This window comes from Scatophagus argus, chromosome 6, assembly GCF_020382885.2.
Source record: "Scatophagus argus isolate fScaArg1 chromosome 6, fScaArg1.pri, whole genome shotgun sequence".
Classification (NCBI taxonomy): domain Eukaryota; kingdom Metazoa; phylum Chordata; class Actinopteri; family Scatophagidae; genus Scatophagus; species Scatophagus argus.
This window is the reverse complement of record NC_058498.1, coordinates 22,047,954-22,071,196: the sequence shown is the minus strand read 5'-3', so window position 1 is coordinate 22,071,196 and position 23,243 is coordinate 22,047,954. Positions and strand designations below refer to the sequence as shown.

Below are 23,243 nucleotides of genomic sequence, written 5' to 3'. Positions count from 1 at the left end.
CAGCAGCCTCAGGAGGGAAGCTCAGACTGTACTCTTCCCAACCACTTCCACCAGCTCATGGGGATACCATAATCCTTCCAACGTGTCCTGGGTCTGCCCTGGGGTCTCCTCCTGAATGGAGATGCCTGAAACAACTCTCCAGGGAGATGTCCAGGAGGCATCCTAACCAGGTGCCCAAACCACCTCAACTGGCTTCTCTCTATGCGAAGGAGCAGTGACTCTACTCTGAGACCCTCCCGGATGTCCTCACCCTATCTCTAAGGCTGAGCCCGACCACCCTGTGGAGGAAACTCATTATGGCCACTTGTATCTGCGGTATTGTTCTTTCAGTCCATACCCACAGCTCGTGACCGTAGGTGAGGGTTGGAATGTGGACTGACTGGTAAATTGAGAGCTTCGCCTTTCTACTCAACTCTCTCTTCACCACAACAGACCAGTACCACATCCGCATCACAGCAGATGCTGCTCCGATCCACCTGTCACTCTCCTGTTCCATTTTACCCTCACTCATGAGCAAGACCCCAAGATACTTAAACTCCTTCACTTGGGGCAGCAACTCTTCTCTGACCTATAGTGGGCAATCCACCCTTTTCCAGCTGAGAACCATGGCCTTGGATTAAGAGGTGCTGATCTTCATCCCAGCCGCTTCACACACAGATGCAAACTGTCCCAGTGTGAACTGGAGGACACTGCTCGATGACGCCAATAGGACCACATCATCTGCAAAAAGCAGAGATGGATCCTCAGGCCACCAAACCTGACACCCTCTGCCACCTGTCTGTCAATTCTGTCCATAAAGATTGTGAACAGAACTGATGACAAAGGACAACCCTGACTGGAAACAAGTTTGATGGTCAGTACGAACCATGCTCTCATTCCAGCATACTTCAAACTACCTGCCCAATACCAAATGGCAGGAAAAATTAGCGACTACCTGGTAAACATAGTAGAGCATTAGCAGCTAAAGAGCCAACCATTTTTCCACAGACTCTGGGTTACGATAAAATAGAGCTAAATGACAGTGAATATTAGACTTAAGCTCATTAGGTGGACATAGACATGAGTTCAATTGAATGCTGATGTTGTTCTGTGCTGTGTAGGATGTGTAAATATGTAATTGTTTGCTCTAAAATCTCTATGTCAATTTAAAATTTATGTCAGTGTTTTCATCCTATTTCTGCATGACCAACAGGCTGCCTCCAGTCTTTATAATAAACTAGATGAACCATGTCCCATCTGAATACTTACCACAAAAAGAAAGAAAATACATCTGTTTCCCAAAATGTTGAACCTTTACTTTCAGAACCATTTCTTTTAGAAATGTTCTACTATGTTAACTGCCTGCTTGTAGTTTCATTTTTCAGTGTTACAGCAGATCAAACAAATATCTTTATGGTATATTTTTCCCATATGTCTTTACATAACAAGTCACTGTAGTGTGGAACAAGATACAGTATGCTGCATTTGGAGCTGGTTTTTGAGCTGTCCACTGGAAAAATGGGACTGAACTGAAAGGCTTTACAGAATTTTGGGTTAATAACAAATTAAGTCAACTTCCCATCAATGGAGGGGATCATGGTTACTGTCTATAACAGTTTCTTGGTGGCATTTTCACTGGTTGTCAATCTCACAGAAAATGTGAATTTAGTTCCACAAAGCTTTTCTCATTTGATAGCAATCTATAAGAAAAGGGACCTTTGTTCCCACAAAATAACTTTGCTGTATGACCATGTTTGTATAGGATTTGGACTTCAAATGCAAACTTTTCCTGTAAAGCTATATAATGAACCTGTCAAGTCTGTCATGATATTTTCATATAAATGTCATGGATTTTGTAGGTTTTTGACAATCAGGGTGAACATTTTCAAACACACGAGAAGCCCTTGACAGTAATGAATGTGCACAGCACAGCCAGAAAACATCTGAGCAATACACAGTGAGAGATGTGGACTGATGGAATTCAGAAACCAAATGACAGAGAAGCAAAAACAGCCTTTCCTTTAAGTGCTTTAATCGTTGGATAATTGCTTCTACACACTATTTCAGACTCTCTGCATGTGCACACGTACAAACACAAACAGAACACCATGTGCTGCCTCTGACAACATTGCTTTAATGAAATGTCGTGAATCCTTAATGAGTCTCAGTGTCTTGTGATAAATTTCATAATTATTCAACCCCACACAACTTGACTGGGAAATTCATCAGTCAAAGCAAATTAGTTGAGATCCATTAGGGTTCAGTGTCTTGTAGGGACATTCACTTTATTAGCTCCTTACACCCATTGCCATAATTGGGAGCATATTTCATTTGGCTCTAACCCCACTTTACTGAATGACTGCTCTTTCCCTTTTTTATTTACAGCTCCATGCTCTGTACTGCATATAGTTGCTCTTACACAATACAGTACAGTGTGAGAGATTATGTTGTTGCTTTGTTTAAACTAGGCTGCATATTTCAGAATGGTATTATTGTACCTTCTCAGAATATGCTCATCTTTCTTTCAAAAAGGCAAAATCTACCTGGCCCATCTTTTATTGATTCATCTAAAACTTCAAATGAAAGAAGTCCTAAGAAGCAGTGATATCTGCTCCCTTTAATGCAGATTAAAACAAGTCAATAATGAAAGAAGGTTTTGTCTTTTTGTGAGGAGGCTGTGGTCTGAGCATTGCAGCTCTTTGTTGAGCAGTGGCTCTTGGTAGAGGGGATAATTTCTTTAGGATGACTGATGATGACTTCCACGCACAGATGTCTCTCTTGTTTGTCTTGGGGCTGCCTTGGGGTTCGCCTTACCCTTGCTCCTCTCCCTCATGCTCTGACAACCTGCGGACATCTCAGATGAGTGGCATTCTTCCCACAGAGACTCCAAGTCTCAGACATTTAAGAATGAACAGGAAGGCTTGTCTCTTTAGTGTCAAGGCCTTGGAAAACTTATGGTACTGAGTAACTGTGGTGGTTCGAGAACTGATTGAGCCTCAGGATTTTGTGAAGACTAGAGGCCAAGGACAAATAAGGTGGCTTCTGACCCTCCAGTATGCGTGGACATTTCAAAACAATTTCAGCAGTTTATTGCTCCGGATTTTCAATAACACCTCTCTTGAAAAAAGCCTTCTCTGTGATCAAAAATATTATGACCCATATTTATTTTTTATTTTTTTTAAAAATGAACTTTTCTTTGCTTTCAATGATGCCTGTGTTCTGTCTTGTTGTAGCACAAGCTTACTGGGAATAAGTCAGTTTGGATGGGCATATGAAATAAAGTATATGAATTTAAGATGACAGAACTGTTTACTTTAACAGTTAACACTGGCTTTTTTAAAATTATGACAACAATTGTCCCGTAACTTCTCCCTAACCCCCTGACTGTAACTTAGGGGGTTACTTTAACCCAAACTACACTGTTTTCCTAAACCGAACCAAACCTTAACTTTGGTAGATTTATTTCATCATTCATTTACTTTGGAGGAGTTGTTGGTATGTGCTTTAGTACAGTAGCAGTGTAACATTCTTCAAGCAAAAAGCCATCTTGTTAGTATTTTTAGGGCTTCATTCATGCTGTTTATACCAAGGTGGATAGAGAGACACACATGGAGATTAGTTTATGTAGATCAGGCAGCAAAGTGCAATTTTGGTACCCTTTTTGGTATATTACTGGATGAAAACAGCCCCCCGTCTAAAAGAAGAATCAAAAAACAAGAGGATGCATTGGTGAAATAATGAAATATCAAAATATGATAGATCCTTGAGTCTGAGAGCTTTATAAAATGCTGAAACACTGCACTAAACTGCTGAAAGTTCTTGTGACAGCAACTGTTTGACAACTATTACAACAGCATCATCTAAAGTGATTCAGGTGGAGTTAAATTTTCTCACTAATGTGCTCAAGTTGAGTTGTTTCGAACACACCACTACGCCCAGTTACTTATTTAATTAGCTTAGCATATGGCCTTCTATTTATTTTAGCTGTTTTATAAGCAAAATATGAAAGGGCTTCCAGTCGTGCTGTCTCAGATGTGGGTAGATTTGCTGGTGTGTCAACAAAGTAAATATGTGAGTTTTGTTTTTACGCTTATCCATTTATTGCTCTTTGTTCTTGTGGTTTGACTCGTGGACGCCAATTTTCCTTGAAATACTTTTCAGTATTCTAATTTTATAATTTTAAGCATCTTGTACCATTAACTTGTCCTCTCTGGCAAAACTGTTATTTTAATTCAAATGTTATGCACACTTACTACCAAGGACTAAGCACACTGCAGAAATGTAATAAACTTACATCTTTTCATTAGTTTCATAAGATTCAATAAGGAAGGCAAATTACATTACATTTTTGGAAATCTAGTTATTGTGTCTTTGTGAGACAGTAATGTTAGCAGGTCCAGACTGATGTCATGGGGATATGTTTTTCATTTTCTGAGCAAATGGATTGGAGGATGAGACATTGCTTAAATTTGAAGGGCAAACTCCCTTTCATACTTAGTACCAATTGAAGCATTTTCTGAGTTATCAGGGGACACTGAATTTTCCACAAAAGTAGAAGGCCCTTCACTGAGGCCTTGTTGTAGTTTCTTAATCACATTCCGTCCACATCATGGCCATGTTGTCCAAAGAGCCTCTGCTGTGGAGCTGACCTGATTGGAAGGTAATAAAAATCTAAGTCGAACAAAGGAAAGAAATAAGCTACATTCAAGCACGCATGCACGCACGCATGCACGCACACGCGCACACACACACAGAAAATAGCACCCTTATCATCCCTGTTTCATTTAGAGTTGATTGCTGTCGGATTATAATGCAATCACCACGCTGTGTGAGCTGTAACTATGGGAACTGGTTTTAACTGTTTATCTTGCCAGAGATCTTAATTTAAGTTTGAACACTCTGGATCACTTAGATGTGAGAGACATGGGAAATTGACAAAAAGGGGACAACAAAGAGAAGGGAGGGAATGGGAGCTGTGGTAGAAAATTGAGAAACAGACACTTTCTTGTTCTTTCTGTTGTGTTTCATATGCAATTTAATTTGTCTTACGGAGAGAAAATCAATTTATGATGACAATCCACAGGGCAGTAATGAAAGCAGCAGAGTTCCTTTGCCATGGGAAAGTTTCTGCTGGAGAATGCCACTAATCTTGGCAAAATGAATCATTCACACTTTATTTGGACATCTGTGCTAACCCCCCACCCCCTCCTCCAGACTTTCATTCATTTGTGACAGTTTTATTACAACTAGTGCAGGTGGCTGGAGGCTCAGAAGCCAAAAAGAATGCTGCATGGAGATGATCCAAAATGTTGAGGAGCTGTTGAGTTTATAATGGTGTTTCCTCTGTGCAGTATAGCTGTCACTAGGACACTCACAACTAACATAAAGACCTGGAAAGGCACAATGGACAAAACAAGCAGTTTTTGTCCTGCTACAGAATACCTAACACTGCACTGCAGTGGACTTGATGTTTGACTTTAAGGTGTGAACAAACCCAGATTAAAGGCTCCAAGGTTATGGCTTTGTGAAAGCCTGAACTAACTCCATCCTAAATACAGGAAATTGTATATGCTATCACAGTATCCATTGTGTAATTTAGGACTCGAAACAAGCAGCTTTATTACCTTTTTCACATTCCAAGTACTTCTACAAACCATCGACAAGTGGCCCTTATTTTGAAATGTGCTATAAATGTGATACTAATATTTTATTGATTAGTCTTTTATTTTCTTTCAAGACTAAGGTTCAGTTTTTATGTTTAAATCAAAATAAGGGTTCTATATGCATAGTTGAAGACCTAATTTTGATCAAAAGTCAAAATGTCAAAAAATAAAAAAATAGGCAGGGCAGATGGTCATTAGCTTTCCTGCTAAAGAACACATATCTTGTTTGTCAGCTTATTGAATTAGCAGCCAGACAAACATTTACAGAAGAAAAGTACACGTCTAATGTCAATTTTGACACTAGATAGCAAGATTAGCTGCTCAGCTGCAGCACATTAAACAGCATGTAAACATAGCTGTGAATGTCACTTCAGACCATTGAGATGCTGGTGTTGTCTTTACTCTTCAATAACAACTTGCTGTCTGCCCATAACAGGTAGACTACAGCTTCTTCACTTTCTTCCTCATTCCCTACAGTGTAACACTGGCACATTGGCAGCCTGCCAGCTGCTGTCAATCGCAGATATGCCCCACCTGTAGCCTGAGATGAAACAGAACATTTGTGACAATTCTCTTAATAATAAAAAATATTAACAGTGCACTTAAAAACACATTGAGATTATATCTGACTATACAAAAAGGAAAGACTAAATGTGATTTTAGTTAGTATATACAGTATGTGGTTACTGGTGATAACGGAAAGTTTGTTTGAATCATTGCGATCCTAAGATTCAACTCTCTGACTATGTAATGTTCATGGTTCAGCAGCCAATTATTTGTGACAGAGTTAGCATATTATGTTTGTCTCTGTGGCGTTCAGTGTCTTTAAATAAGCTTTTAACAATGACAGAATATATTATCTTCAACTGACAGCTCAATTTGAAAATCAAAGGCTAGAGATTTGTTTGTACTAAACATTTGTAATGGCTAATGCTGAAAAAAAAACATAGCATAATAAATTGTATCAAAAATCAGGTTTCATAGATTTAAAAGCTTTGTTTTGTGTGTGTGTGTGTGTATGCATATTCCTGTAGTTGTGGGGACTAAAATCTGTAAACACAATGACATTGTGATTTATGGGGACAAAATGCAAGTCCCCACCACGTAAATCCTTAAATATTAAGGTTGCTTTACGCCTCCAGGAAATGAATTTAAGTCTATGTGACGTCCCCAAAAGTGATGGAAACACAACTGTGTGTGTGTGTGTGTGTTGTAATAAGTTTAAGGGCTCTTAAGATCCCTTTTAAGACCCCATCATTATGATGTTGTTATGAGGAAGGAGAAGCGTCCCATACTGGTTACTGTTTAATCATTTTCTTTTATCACACAGCGTCATAGCTTATAATTTTCCTTTTTGTTTTGGTTTTTAATTACTCCATAAATATGTCTGCGATTTTATTGAGTTGATGTCAGTGTGTTTTAAGTAATAAGATTAAAGCATGCTGGACATGTGTATATTACCTGAAATTATCAGATCAGATTTTTCTGGTTTTGTGGGATTCAACATTTTATCTTGAAAATGGAGCTCTGATCACGAGTAGAAACAAAACAGTGTCAGCCCTGCAAAGAATTCATAACATCCTCCACCCTCTTGAACATGCTATTGGCTGAGTCCTTGAGCTGAAGTCTAAAGCCTGCACTTTAAATGTCTGAAAAATCCATTATCAACAGGATGAACTTATTGGCATTTTTAATGAAAACAAGATTTGAAATCTCCAAATTGAAGATGGGACTACCTAAAAGAATGTAATGACATTAAATTCATTTCCACCTGCAGTCACCGCTTTGTCTTACTCATGCAGTGTCTTTTACCAGAACACAATTAACCGAATTGTAAGCTCACGCGTGAAATGGAAATAAGTTGAAGTGGCAAGGTCAGCGATCAATAGGAAGTTAATTAATGAAGAGTATGCAATGTTGTGAAGAATGGATTTCCGATTGCCTATGATTGTGCTCCAATCATTGAAATGTCACCAACATTACATTTCATAGAAAATCAACCTACCTTTAATTTACCTTGAATTTCTAATTTAATAAAGGAAAATATTTAGCTTTGCAGACAACCAACCACTCATACTGAATATTTTTTTCTGAACTCCCTTTGACTTGTGAGCAAAAAAATAGATGAATAAAGTTGAAATCTGTCATGGCTAAAAATTTTTGTAATAAATTTTTATTAAGGACCCTCAATCTTGAAACAGGACAAATGGGAGATAAACAGGAGAGAGAGGACTGCAAAGGTGATTGAATCAGTGAGACACAGGCGAATTAGCTGTATTAATTATATATCATATATACACACATATATAATGACCATAGACATCTAAACTGGTTAAAGCAATATGATTAAATAGTGGAGAAGAAGCTTATGAAACCATTATCTGTTATGTTTAAGATAGAACTTTGCTTTAAGATAGAACATAATGAGTTTCCATTGTCCTTGACCCATGTTGATACAAAGTGTGTCTCAGTTAAAGATCACCACGGAAATGAATGAGTGTATTTTTCATTATTGTATGTAGAACATAGCGGCTGTATTGTTCAAGCTTTAAAAGTTTGCGTGAGAAAAGTTGTGCTGTGAAAGAGAACAAGGATAAAAAATTAAGTTCTGATTACAATTACGGGACGTGACACTTAGCTGATTTCAAATCAGCAAGGCCAAATTTCACAAAGCCTGTCAATGGTGGCAGCAAGCTCGCCAGATCCCTCCCCAATCAAAAGTTTGCTCTATATAATTTTACGCAATCAGATTTCTCCACAGTCATCCAGTGCAATCAGGTAATCAGAGGGGAGCATTAACAAGACAAATGGGGTTTAAAAAGTGGGTGCACTCTGTTTGCAGGAACTTCCTATGGAGAAGCCCCCTCCCCTCCTTGATTACTCCTATCACCCTCATACAGCGCAACATCCCCACTAAACAGCTTTTACTACAGTACAGGCAGTACATTCAGTAGGAAAGAATGTGATTGACTTTACATGTAAAATTCGGCAGGTAAATTGTTACCCTTAAGGCTATTTATGTCAAGTGATTAACTGCTCCAACTAACAATTTCACTGAATCAGTGATATTGTGTACAGTAATAGCACTGCAGCCTCTTTCACACATTTCATTAGATCTGTGTTCATTAATGCCATGATCCAGATTGCACAGTCAGGGGCTATTTATGCCAGGATGCATTTTCACTCCATGTATGCAGATGTAGCACGTATGTGACTGGATTTGTGCTGACTGCTGTCTGTCTTCTTTGCACCTTGGGTGTATACAGTTTCAGACAAAGCTCTCTGTGCTGTAATGTCAAGTCCCATCATGTTAATACAATGAGTGGGTTGCAAAAAACTATTCTTAAATCCTCAAGTTGGTTTTGAATCCATCCTGACTTGTTAGCAGTTATAGCTGGTTAGGGCTATTCAACAAATCTAGTTTTGCGATAAAACCTATCTAAGGGATACCAAAAGTTCTCACTGGCTTGGGTTTGACCTTCAGGAAATAAATATATTTAAACCCTGAATAGCAACAGATATTTTGGGGAAAACACCTATTTATTTTTTTTGCAGAGGGTTAGCTGAGTGTCCAGTTATGATAAATATGAAACTACAGTCAGCAGCTGGCTATCTTAGCTTAGCTTAGCACAAAGGTAGGAAATGAGGAAACTAGAGACTAGCCTTGCAATGTTCAAAGGTACAATATTGTAAAAACAATACATTGTGATTTTACTATTGTTTAAGTGCAGACCTATTATGGGCAGTTGTGAAGACTTCCTGGTGTCTTATCATCATCGTAGAGAAGACAATGTCAGTGCTCTTTGTGATAAGCTAAGCTAGCCAGCTGCTAACTGTAGCTTCATATTTACTGCATCATTTTATATCAGTCTTATCATCCAACTCACACTACAGGAACCACGAGAATCATCTATATAATGAATATATTTGGCTATATGTGAATTCTATTGGTTGGACTGTGGGATATACCATGGATTAAACCCTACAGCACTATAATTATGTATGACAGATCTCTTCAGCACCTTGTTGGAATGTGTGTCCTTTCTACCAAAACTTTATTTCTTATAATGATACATTTCAGAGTAATCTAGTAGACTGACCTCTTCAGACACTTATCCAGTCCTTTGAGCAGATTTTCTTGGCTCTGAAATAATTAGAGAAGACGATGTGAGGATGACAAAAGACAACAGGAAAATGAAATAGGCCCTCTCTCTGGCCCTTAGGGTCTTTGCAGCAATTCTAATTAAGCCCATCCAGAAACAGAAGAACTGGATTGAGGCAGTTTCTCATCAGGGTCCCTCTATGAGCCTCTTTTGTCATGAACACACAGCCAATTACAAAGCTCAACAATAGAGTGGTGAAGTCTTATACCCTCCACAAAGACAGGAGACTATGGAGATCTCAAAATATCCAAAAGCATGAAGTGACTTTGCAAAAACACTCTCACCATCCTCAGAAGTGAAATCAAATATTTTTTGTGTGCACATAGCCCAAGTTGGTGGACTTTAGGCTTGAAACAAGTTTGCAGGTTCAGTTCCCTGTGGCATACACAGCAAAGTCATTTTATGTTTCCAAGGGAACACTACAGATCCAGTAAGAGTGGTTTTCCAAATATGTGTTTTCCACGAATTAAAATGAAATATATTTCAGTGTAAAATAAATCTGAACAACTCCCACTCTATATTAAGACAAGCCAAAGATAACCTCACTTACTTATCATCATTGCATATTAGTCTTGGCAAATAATATGACTGGCTGTGTAATCTTCAAGCTTGCCAGACCTTAGATTATTGAGCTGTCTTTTATTTTATTCATTGTGCATGGAGGGTAATTACCCAGCAATAAGTGTTCCTCTATCAGAGTCCAGTCACAGTGCTCCGAAAGCAATCTCCTCAGACACAGGTCCCGTCCCAGGCTATTTTGGCGACACAGAGTGGGAAATGGGTGCCGGCTGAGCTTTGTGGTTGCCTGCGTTTGGATGAGGCCTCCTGACAGTCACAGCCAGGTGGGCCAATCTTTCAATCAGACACCTTATTTACCATTGCAAAGCTCTACTGCCCTGCCTCATTTATAGCCGCTTAGGTTGCTTGTGATGAAAAGCAGATAACAGTGTACATTCACCCTTCCACTTCTTTCCCCAGATCGAGGGAAAACATCCCTCTGGAGACCTTGGACTATTATTTTTTGTGTCACATCAAAAGTGAATGCTCCATCGGATTTGCAGAAAAATCAGACATGTCAGAAAGTGCAATTACTCACTGAAAGCATATTTCTGTTTTCTGTGTGATTTCTGATTGGGATAAGTGAGGCGAGATAAATGCTTTTAAGAAAAATCAATTAGTGGATGAAAAACATACTCTTTTGTGTTGTAAATTTGTACCCAAGGTGTTTGAGATGGGAACACACAGACAAATATATGTAAAGTAAGAAAACAATAACACTCCCTCTGCATGGAGGAACAGACAGACCTGTATACAGTAGATTAGAATTTAGATTAGAATTAGATCTAATCTAATGTCTGACTTGCAAGTAAAAAGGCAAAAACTTAAAATAACATTGGTCAATGTAATGGCCCACAAAAAAGAACTGCATTCATACGCATATCTGAGAATCTTTGTAGATTAAGTTGGTGTTCTTGATTTAAATTTTTAGTCAGTAACATTAGTGGTCATATAAATTAGAGCTAATTACATGGATAATTCAGACTATTTGTCTCTCTCTTTACACATGTAACATTTAGCAGCATCCAAAAATATGTCTAGTGTTATGCTACGTTCAATTTACCACGGAAGCTGGGAGTCAGAGCTGGGAGTGATGTCACACCCGAGTTGACCTCGTTTCAGAACAAGGAGTTGGAGGATGAAAATGGATTGCTCTAGCTGGGTTAACCATTGTTAGCAATAATAATGCATTCTGCTGTATTATAGTACATACAAACACCTGTAGCAACATATGCACACATTGACAGGAGAGCTAATAAACAGTATGTTTTACAGCTTTCACCACTGCTGACGCATGGAGCAGCCATCTTGGAATTTTAGGTTGCGTCTGGTGAGGTTCCCCCAACTTTCCAAATGGAAAATCCAACTTCAGGGGGCATTCTAATTGAAATTGGAACTTCAAAGTTGTAATGTAACACAACATTAGTCAATGTATGATAAAATTGTTTATTTTATAATACTATTGTATGTTTTGTTTGCTTAAGAAATAGTCTGACATTTTGAGAAATATGCATATTCATTTTAGATTTCATTTGAGATGACTCACACCACTTTCATGGCTGTAGAGGTGTCATCCAAAGGAAGCAAAATTTACCTACCAGCACCTCCAAAGCTCGTTATTTAACATGTTTAATCTGTTTAAGTGGCTGCTCTCTGTATTTCCTCTGTCTTCAGTCTTTATGCTGACCTTAGCTAACCAGCTGCTAGAAGTATCTTAGTGTTTACCACAGAGATATGGTATCAATTTTGTCATCTTACCCTAAAAAATGGAAGTGAATTCAGCAGTCCCTGCAAAAGAAATCAACTCAATTTTAGTACGGACCTCAGAATTGTACAAGAAAGTACAGAACCTGAGTAAAAGTAATTAGTTACTTTGAACTTTTATCTGTCACTTATGGTTACCCTTAACTCCCATAACATCTCTGTAGAGCTACAAAGGAGGTTGCATGAGTTTTCACAGCACTTTAATTCCAGCTCCATTCTGAACACAGCCCTTTATGTAATGTAAATCCTTCAATCTTTCAAGTTCATTTTTCCTGAGCTGGATAACTCCTTCTATGTGTGTTCAAAAGACATAAGGAGACCTTATGTCTGCCACATCAGAGTCACACAAGTAATTCTACTATGAGACTCTTAATGAAGAGCATTGAGTGAAAGCTTTTGATTATAGAAAATAAACATCTTACCTCAACACACCAACCACTACATCGGTCAGCCCTTCTCTGCATGCTTTTCCATGCTGCAGCCTTGCTTACTTTTACATTGTCACATTTACCCTTCTACAAGAGCAAAATGACCATGTTAGCATCTTTAATGGAAATATAAAGAACACCTGACATGACTGTTGCTTCAAAGCATACTTTTCTCTAGCATACCTTCTCTTTTTGAAATGCATGTGTATATGCAGTAACCTCTTACAGTTAACCTCTGGACGCTAGCATGCTGCAAGGATACAGAACAAGGTACCCACCTCCTAGTTCCCCTTCCTAGTTTGCAGCTGGCTATATGTCTGTTTGATTTTTGGATTGCTGTTTTGATTGCCACACATGTATTTCCTGGAACTACGGAAAAATATTGATTGATCCACCCAAGGGGTTCCAGTCAGCATGCATAGATCATTTATTACTGTTTTCATTATGAGTTTTTAATCTTTGAAAATCTATAATATGTGTAAAAACCATATAAAGATAACATCGAACATACTATACTTAATATTATCTGTATTGCTTGAGTGCCTGGAAAAGCAATTTTTATTGACGTGATGTTATTGACCTACTATACTTGCAGTAGTTGTGCACAGTCACGGTTTTCCTCCGCTTTTCCTGCTGTAGCAACATTATTATCACTTTCACTTTCTGTGAATAAAATTGTAGCTAACCTGGCAGGGCTTATTTACAACCTGTATGATTGGTCTCTCTGATGTGTCTCATCCAGACACTAAAGGTTACCATCTGTGTCTGGATGAGACACCATGAGACCGGGTTGGTAAAAATCTCAGCAATTGTTGTTATAATCCTGTTATAACACGGTTATATTATAATGATACAGCTTCTGATAGAACTAAAGTTTTTTTTTTTTAAGTTTTGGTTAGTTTAATCCCATCTCAGGCACATGTTAAATTCTGGAATCTGTTATTTCTTTGCACTGCTCATGCAGTATGCTAATGGAGGAGTTTTAAATAAGGACAATTTTATTTAGACCAATTATTTCATTTCCTCTGTATGTGAAACTGTAGGATTTTACCTCAGATGACCCCACTGAAAGTGAGTCCTGTGTCCTGCTCAGACACCCAGACCAAACACAGACAGAATAACTGCCTCTATGGTTGCTGATGTTTTACATTTATTTATCATAGAACAGGTTTTAATAAGCATACATATTATTTTCTTGCTCTTGTAATCACAGACATCTAGTATTTGGCCTTTGAGCAGCATTAGTGGAAGAAATGGGGGCAAAGTGGTTGTTTTTGGAGGAGGAAACATTACTAATTCCTTTTCAGCACTGAGAATGTCCTTGCTGATGTGGACAGTCCAACAGATACAAACCCCACTTCTCCAAATTTTAGGCTACTGCTGCCTTGGTTCAAAAAAAAAAAAACAAGAAAAAAAGAATCATATTACTTATCCAAAATATACTTTAAATTTATTTCAGAAGTTTTAGTGAGTGAGGGCAGTAGAAAATACAGTTATTGTTCTTATTTATGGGATATTAATATTTCTCCATATGGACTTTCTTCCCTGCCGATTCCAACCTGTCCAGCCATTTAGCACCATCATGTATTCCTCTGGCCAAAAAAATACACTCCTTTTCTCAGACAAGAGAGTAACAGCACCAAACCATTTCCTGGTGTCACATGTTTCAACTCTGTGGGGCTGAAACAATTCTTTCTTTCATTATAATGAAACATGAGATGCCAGATAATCTCATAAATATGTGTTGTATTTCTTTTTCTGCACTCATGCTGGTCAGGAGAAAGAGGCAGGCCTTTGTTTGGGCCTTCCTGGCTCACAGGAAGTGATTGCAGCGGGACAGTGAGGGACACTCATCTCTTGCAAAGGGGGAATGCTTGAAGACGTATCCCTTTTTGATCAAGGCTTGCTGACGGATCGCCTGGAGAAAGGCAAATGGGGATCATACCGGAGCCTGATGACAAGAGGCCAATTTTGATGTCCCTTTTCTCTCATTGCGGTGCTTCTCTTTCAAGCCAAAATCTGGTTGAGCAGCCTGGGAAAATGGCCTTTTACCCACCTTCCAAGTCACAGAGTTGACAGGACAACTAAGAGCTAAATGGAATTTAGATGAATGTTGAGACTAAGTAAATGGCTCTTGTCTTAATTCTAGTCGCCATGAAAAGACTCCTGATTCTTTTATAGATATATTTTTCATCTTGTTATGCAGGATAAAACATTCATCAAGAGTCTTTATGCTGTGGTCATTCTTTTGTCTTTATCACTGGATTTGATTAATGCTCTATTCATTCACAAATGGACAGAGTCTGTGACAAAAGCAAACAGAAACAGGAGAATTCAAGCCCTGAAAATCCATAAAAAGTGGACAAAGTAAGACCAAAGAACTGAAATAAAAGCTGTCTGTCAGCCAAAACAAGGGCACCGCTTCGTTTCATCCCAGATTGCCTAAATGAAAAATGTTGACCCAAGTGAGAAACATTATAACTGAGCAACATCAAGCTCCATATTCAGTGTAACCTCAAAGGCCACATGTTCTCACAGTGTTTATAATGCATTAGTGGAACAAACTCTACACTGTACTCTTTTTACAAATCCCACCTGGCCATGTATTAGTTGCAGATGTGGCTCTCTAATTCATAATGAACTAATAATGGTTTTGTTAGTGCAAGATTGTTTTCCTTTCCTCCCCCCACACACACATAGAAGGAGCTAATCTGTCCTGGAGGTGTGGCGGTGCAGGAGAAGATATTGCACCCTGCCTGAAACGCAGACTTTGGAATGTGTTGTTGCAAGATTGCAGGCTTTGAATTGTCTAAATGTGACTCACTAACCATGAATTGAATGATCTGTATAATTAAATAACAGCTTTTTTTTTTCTTTCGGAGTCACTTTTTTGTATCTGCCAAGACTACATGAGCTCTCCAACATATACAGAGAACCCTCATACAGCACCTTGTTTTATTGAATGTCTGAATATATTTGGAGCAAATTAAGCCTCATGACACAGAATTGCAAGTTAATGACTCCATATTTTGATTGCACACAGACATAAAGGAGAACTCAAGGACCAGATAAATGAGATAAAGTAGAACAAAGGATGGAGCTCTAAGGGCATCAGTTAACAACCTGATACAGTTTTTTCGTCAAATTGACTAGTCTAACAAAATGTCTGTTAGTCATTTTTCAACTGTACTGACACATAAGTCTAACTTTGATATTATGCTCAATGGTGTCAATTATATCTAAAAAAAATGTGCTTATTAAAAGCTATCAATGCATATACTTACATGTGTCCAAACATATGAATTATGAAGTGTTCTGTTGTATCAATTGTTGTATCATTATACAACAACATACCACTGTATCACAGTGTATTCGGTTCTTACGCCGCATGTCAGTCACACTGGACATTTTTTTCGACAATCAAAACAAAAAAAACAAATGGAGTGGACTGTTCGCTAAGCACTGCCCTCCCTTAGCCCTTAATTGTTGCTATGAATATTAAGCTTTATGTGCTCACATCGCACATTAAAATATTAACAGAGGCAGATTCACAGCCCAAAATTCTCTGTGATTTTTGAAATAATGAGTTCATCATTTCACTTAGATGTAGGCAAAAACAAATTGTGCATTCTAGCTGGCAATGGTCATTTTTTATACCTGAGTTGATTTATCGGGTCTTAAAGATATAATATCTAACATTTTAGCTTTAAAATATCAAAAAAAAATAACTAGACCTTTGTTATATATTTTGCTGAGTTGTGTACTTAAATTATTCAAAATGTTTCCAATCAGAATCAGAATTCCTTTATTTATGTTTAATCTCAGAGAAATCTGTAATTGTATTCATTGTTGCATTTCCTTTGGTTGCCTCTCGCTATAACTTCCAAGAAAGCGTCATAATGAGAAGGAAAGACAATGAACAGGACTTAATGTGAACGAAACTTTAAATATGAGTCATGCTGATAGATTTTCATCAGCAGTGGTGGTTCACAGTAAAGACATAAACTTAGATGATGTTTTCAATGTTTTGACTCGTAGCTGCAGAAGTTACATACTGAGTGTTTAAATATGCACTTGATGGCTGCATCTGATCTTATGCAAAAAGACTGAGGCTAACTGTAAGTAACATGAGAAAAGTAAAAAACTGTCAGGTAGAAGTATGTAATATTTTTTTAACTACAGGGGTTAGCCCTAGTTTTATAGGATACTGCAGATAAATTTAGAGTCAGAGTGCTATGCTGTTTCAACACACTTGGATGCTTAGCATACATGCATAAGATAGGATGCAGAAAGGAAACCCGCTAACATTAGACTAAATGGTCAAGGCAAATGGCCGCCCAGCTAGGGCCGGTCTCTTCTCTGAGGTCTCTGCCTTCTAAAAGGAAGCTTTTCCTCTCCGCTGTGGCCAAGTGGAGAAATGTAAACCTTGACAGACCTGCCTTGCCAAGTTACAGTTGCTGAGCTATCAGTTGAATGGTCAATTTATGTCAATTTCATGTCCGGCTCAGCATCAACATGGAAATCCTTCATATGGTTCATGCTGCCAAATTTCCGATCAGCCCATAACTCCTTAAAAAATCTGCTTATGATTTTAAAATAGTCACAGATGATGCCAAACACATAACGCATTATGTATTGAGCAGCTTATTTTAATGATTTATCTCTATGGATTTGGCAAATGGTCTCTGCTCAAGTCAAGTTCTGAGGAAAATGGAGGAAAGGCGACATTTGGAAGCAAAAGGTCTGACCATAGATCCTGTTTTAAATTTATATCTAGTGTTTCTACACAGGATGAATTCTCATGTATTAGAACACTGAGTTAGGCTCAGAGAGCTTGATACTTGAACTATTGAAAGTCACATCTTCTGTAGAGGTAACAGTGCCAGGTGCTTTTGAAAAACCTCTCAAATTCTGATTATTTTACAATGTGTAGACAGCTTGCAAGCACACAGTTTTGCACACAAAATACATGCACTTCGACAACGAGAAAACAGATTGTCCCGAGGAGGATGTCACACTTTCATTTTATCAACGGTTGGAAAGCATGTTGATGACGTGCAAAGAACAAAGCTGTAACACGTGTGGTGTGATGTATTAAATTAAAGTGTCTTCCTGTTACTTCCCTCTTAGATTTCAACTCTCCCCTTTGATGTCTGACCTGCGAGGAAGACGCAAATGAAGCTGCACACTCTGTTATTGAGGTAGGTGTGTGTGTGTATAGACTGGAGTCTCAATAGGGAATTTTACCCCAGTAAAAGAATTTGAAATAAGGAAAACAAGAATGATGAAGAAAATGAAAGAAGGAGAGAAGGCAGGAGGAAATCCAGAGGAAAAGAGGACTGGGGATATTGTAATTAGTTGCACCTGTTTCCTTTAACCCAGCTCCAGTTTCCCTCTACAAACGCATGCAGATTACCCATCAAAGCCCGTCGTCGCTGCCTCTGCTCAATGGATCCTTTGTTGCCAGTTGTCAGGGACGCAGACCACAAAAGTATGTAACACAAGCAGGCCACATTGCTATGGAACTTACAGTACATGCAAGCCTCCACTGGCCACAACAAGAATAATAGGGAGTGTTTGTAGACACAGAGTCTGCATCGCTGTTGCATGTGAGACACTAGTGGCACTTTTTTTTTGGATGTGACCACAACAGTTGCATCATCTGTCATCACTCTAAAATGGCCCTGTATAACTGTTAGAGAAGAGCAATGAGCTCTGCTACACAGGTCTGATATCAGCAGTGGAAAGATGAATTTGTTTGTTTGCATGTTCACTGAGACAAATGCTTATATGCAAATGTATAAGGGACTGTACTGTTGCTTGTACTGATAGTACTAATAACAGCAACACAAAGTCTCCTACTGTATTACTTAAACCTAGATGTGGTTTAGTTTGATAGGAATATATTATCAGATTATGCTGATAAATGAAATGTCACTGTCTCTCTTTGTGTTTTCTAGGCTATCCTTAGTTTTCATACTATATTGTTATACGATATCTATATATGTATAGTTTTGGTAGACATATTTTGGTGGACGAGTTAACATCGACCTATCTTAATGTCTGATGACATTCTATATCCCTATTCTCTATTCCCTCTATTTGTCTAGTGTCAGCATGAAAAGAAAAGAAACAAAACAACAATTAATTGATCTTACTACCAAGTATAGTCTGTTTAGCTAAAGCTATCTCTGCCGTAGAGCTCCACTGTTGTCCAGGAACAGTTGAAACGCAGCAGTGAGCCACATTGTTGCACTAGGTGACGTGTTCCCTCATTACCATGAACACACACCGTAGTTTGAGTAAATCCCACATACATCATCCTGCTCCCTTAAATAGTCTCCAGTTCACTACATTTGTATTAATCAATAGCCCTCAACACTGTTTGCTTCTGTTTGACTAACGAAATTACAGGTATGAGGCTGAGTGCCAATAACAGGGTAGAGAACTCAGAAAGACAGATTTTAATCACTGATCTAATTACTTACTTGTTAAACCTGAAACAATCAGTAGCATATTACAATAGTTAAGGAACTACTAATGATAATGTTGTTTACTGTCAGCAACTGCCACATCATGAATTCAGAGCATCAAAGATCTCAGTCGTATACTGAGGCTCGGGGTGATGGTCTCCATAATCAATATCATGACAAGTACGGTTTGTCCATGTTTCAATTTGTAGATGATCTGGATCCTCCATATGGTCACCACTTAATTAAAAACAATTAGAGGAGTGACATTTTGGTCAAAGTGTTCCTGATCTCAGATTAGCCAGTCTTTTGCACAGCTGCTGTAGCTTAATAACATTCATTTGAAGAAACTGTCCTTGATTAGGTTATTATCACCATCGCTTAGCGTTTTAATAAGAGAAGTATGGGGAGGAGTGACGGTGATGTGGTGGTTGAGTGGTATTCTCTGTCATTGAATTGGACGCTGATAGGTTCACATGCTCACCTCGTGGAACATATCTGACAATGAACTCTGCAGCGGAGGCAGAGGGTAAAGGCGGAGAGAACATTCTGCATTCAAGCGCTAATTAGAAAAATTAGATCTGTGAAAGGCAGCAAGTGATCTCGGCCTTCAACCTACGTCCGTGTACTGCTGTAGCAGCACAAAGGGGAGGCAACAATAAGCACTGAGGAGGAGGGTGGGGGGGATAAATAATTTAATCCATTATCTACTCTGCAAAGCTCATCAGCACTGCTACACAATGGCCACGATTGAATTGCTGATTGCATTTCTCTCCTACCCTCCAGAAGAAAATGCCCATACACCACTATGTGCTCTCAACCTGCCAGCACAACGAAGAGCAGGAGAAAGACAGAGAGCAGGGGAGAGACAGAGTAGTGTAGAGTGTCTTCCACCAAGGTCAAACTATAATACAGCAATCTAATTAAGAGTATCAGAGAGTTTCCTGTAGAGGGTCAACCTCCCTGTTGTGCTCACATGCTCATGTTGTCCATTATGTATTACATCATGTTCTCCTACATGTAAATGATGGATGTGAGGCTGTGATCTCTCTGGCTGTGTTGTTTTAATTGATAGGAGTGTATCTATGAAAACAGTAGCATTATTAGCTTTCTTTGATCGTATGTATGTATGTACGTATGTACTGCTCAGTTAAGATGCTGTCTGTGATTTGTTGGGGTTGTTGGGACCATTTTTTTTGGGGCCAGCAATTTCAACAATTGGATCGATTGCTATGAAATTTCGTTGAGACATTCATAGTACCCAGAGGATGAGTTGAAATAACTGGGGCAATGGCCTGACTTTTCCTCTAGCGCCACCACACAAAGTTAATATTTTTGGTTTTCAGTGAAATGTTATGACAGCTATTGAATGGACTTCATGAAAATTTGAAGAGACATTTAAGGTCCCCAGAGGATGAATCATGCTCACTGTGATCCCTGATTTGTACCACGGCCTAACAGTAGTGACTTATTCAGTGAAATATCTCAGCATTGATTTTTTACAGACATTCATGGTTGCCAGAGGATACATCCTACTGCGATTGCTTTTCCAGTATCACCATCATAGGTTCACATTTCTGGTTTTGAGTGAAAAGTGTCAGCAACTATTGGACGGGTTGCCATGAGATTTGGTACAGATGTCCATGTTTCCCTCAGGGTGAACTGTAATAACTTGGGTTTGCCCTGACCTTCAAGCCAAGATAAAGTAACTAAGATGGTGAACATGGTATATTTGCTAAAGATCGGCATGTTGGCAATGTTACTGTGAGTATGTGAGCAGAGCACTGAAGTTCTGAGCCCCATCTTGCACTATTCATGTATTTCATATGTTATCTTTTCTAGAGGTGCGTGAGAGGTATGTACTGAAGCCATGCAGAGCTGCTAGCATGACTGTAGATTCTTAGCCTTGTTTAACTATCCTTTGACATCGTCAAATGTCAATGTTAAACAGGCTAGAAGGCAAGAAACCATTAATGGATGAATCTGGCAATGCTTTACGATGGTGATGGCTTCCTTCGTTTTCTCCCCCCATCAGCTACAATCCATCATCTGCACCAGGCTCCAGTAAAATAAGAATATCAGGATCACTTAAAATTTTCTTGGCCCAGTGCCTCTGACATGCTGGCTTAATTTTACCTTCCATTTCAGCAAGGCACATTTACATAAAACACAGCAAAAAGGAGTATGCATAATGACAGCCTTTGGCTAAGCGCTTTAAGGTCCTGTCCACAGTCCCAGTGAGGGGCAGTCAAGCTACCTCTGCTCTGCTCTGCTCTGTTTGTTTTATGGAGCAGTAGTGAAACCACTTTGAGGTCAGCTAGCTGTAAAAACTGTGCTGGGTCTCCTATGGTCTGCTGAAAAAGGGTCCAAAACCAATCCAGAGGGCCATTTCTAGTAGTCCAGCCAACTTTCATTGACAAAAAGAGGTCATTACTCTGCACAGCTTCAGCAATAACAGGATCAAATGCTCTAGATGGATTGTAATGGAGACACTTTACTAATGTTAGGGCTGATCAGTTCCTCTTGCAAAGGTGGCTCTGCAGGAAGAGGTACATCATTAAAAAGGCTCAGAATGTCCACTTTCACAACAAGCAGTAATATAGGGACACTATTTGCACATCATGATTTAATTTGAGTGCTGTCATTATGCAAGTACAGCACAAATTGTCCAAGACCAAATGTAACTATTTATAGCGATCACAAGGCCTAAGAGCCAAGTATGCCTAATGGTGTAATTTGTATTGTTAATGGTAATGCACTATTAGTTTGTTCCATTTGGCTTTGCACAGGTGCATTAATGGGGGCTTGGTGAACCGTTTCAGAAGGACCATGGCTCCCTCTAGTGGATCAAAGCAGAAGAGCCAGATAGAAACTAATGCAAAAACTGTGCACTTCAAACACAAGCTGGAGTCAAGGTTAGTAATGGGGCAGGCTATTTTGCTGAAACAAAAGACAAATCTTTTGTTTAATAGATAAAATCAAGCAGGGAGGCCTGCACAGTCCATAAAAGCTGCTCCGCAAAAGCAAAGAGTCACCAACAAACAGTTCCCACAGCAGCAAAGCTGGATAGACTTTTGAAATATTGTGTTCCTAATTAACCTTCAAGCTCATCAGCCACAATCAATATCGAGTGTAGCCTTTTTTCTAATTGAGATGAAGTAATTATCAGACTGTATTCATCTCGTTAATGAAACAATGTTCCAATATGCCTGCAGCTAAACTGTTAATTGAGTTCTATTTTCTGAGACGGGCAGCCTCTCCTTGTGTCCATGGCCACAAAGCGTCAAATATGGGTTGGGGCCTTTGTGATCGTCTCTGCGTAGACATAAGAACAGGCTGTGGACTGGTGGAGCGTGCTAGTGCTTCTCCCCGCAGACACTCGCTCTCTCTCCCTTCTGTCTATTCTCCCATCAGAGAGGAGGCAAGAGTTGGAATTACCGCTGACTTCAGCAGATCATCCCGCCCCAGTCTGTTATTTCACGGTTTCAGTGGTTAAGTACTCCCTGTTGAGTAAGATATAGCGAGGCAATTATTCTGTAATTATGGAGCCAAAACACAAGAAATCAAGAGTGAGCAGGCTCAAGTCACTGCAAGAGAAAAAAGGTGAAAAACCAAGCCTGGTTGTCCACGTATGTGAGCAGTCACCATGCACTCTATGAAATAAAACCTACTATCCTGACAGCAACAACAACAACAAAAAAAATACTCAACCTCCACTGAAACATCCCTAATCAAACAATGCAGTTAAATATAAACAGTATATAGGGCATTATATAATAAACAACAACTATTTTGATAATTCATTTATTAGTATAATTTCGAGCACAACACTCCCTTGATTTCGAGCTTCTCAAACGTGAAGATTTTTTGCTTTCATCTTTATATCACTGTAATATCTTTGGGTTTTAGACTGTCAGACAAAACAAGCAATCATTTGTCACTATGGTCAGATATGTTTATTGACTAAGTGATTTATTAATTGAATAATTATGAAATCCCATTATGCGAAATATAGCATTCAGGGTGTTTGAAGCTCAACCAGATTTACTGTCTAAAAGTCAGGATGTTTTGCCCTGAAGAGACTGAAGAGACAGTCCATCCCATTGAATGGATGGATACTTTGACACCCAGAGTATGAATTCTTTGGTGATCCCCTAACTTTTCTTCTAGTGCAAGTTTGAGTGAGATGTTTCAACAACTCTTGCATGGTTTGCTATG

The 23,243-nt window shown here is 38.8% G+C and overlaps 1 protein-coding gene across 1 annotated transcript in view; it reads left to right on the top strand.

Moving 5' to 3' along the window:
• The window catches only part of LOC124060757, a 193,125-nt gene extending 174,756 nt beyond the window's left edge, over nt 1–18,369 (top strand). Inside the window, exons 7-8 of the transcript XR_006843626.1 lie at nt 17,686–17,756; nt 17,938–18,369. The gene's annotated coding sequence lies outside the window, so the exon portion shown is untranslated. The remainder of the gene's footprint in view (nt 1–17,685; nt 17,757–17,937) is intronic.
• The last annotated feature ends 4,874 nt before the right edge of the window (nt 18,370–23,243 follow it).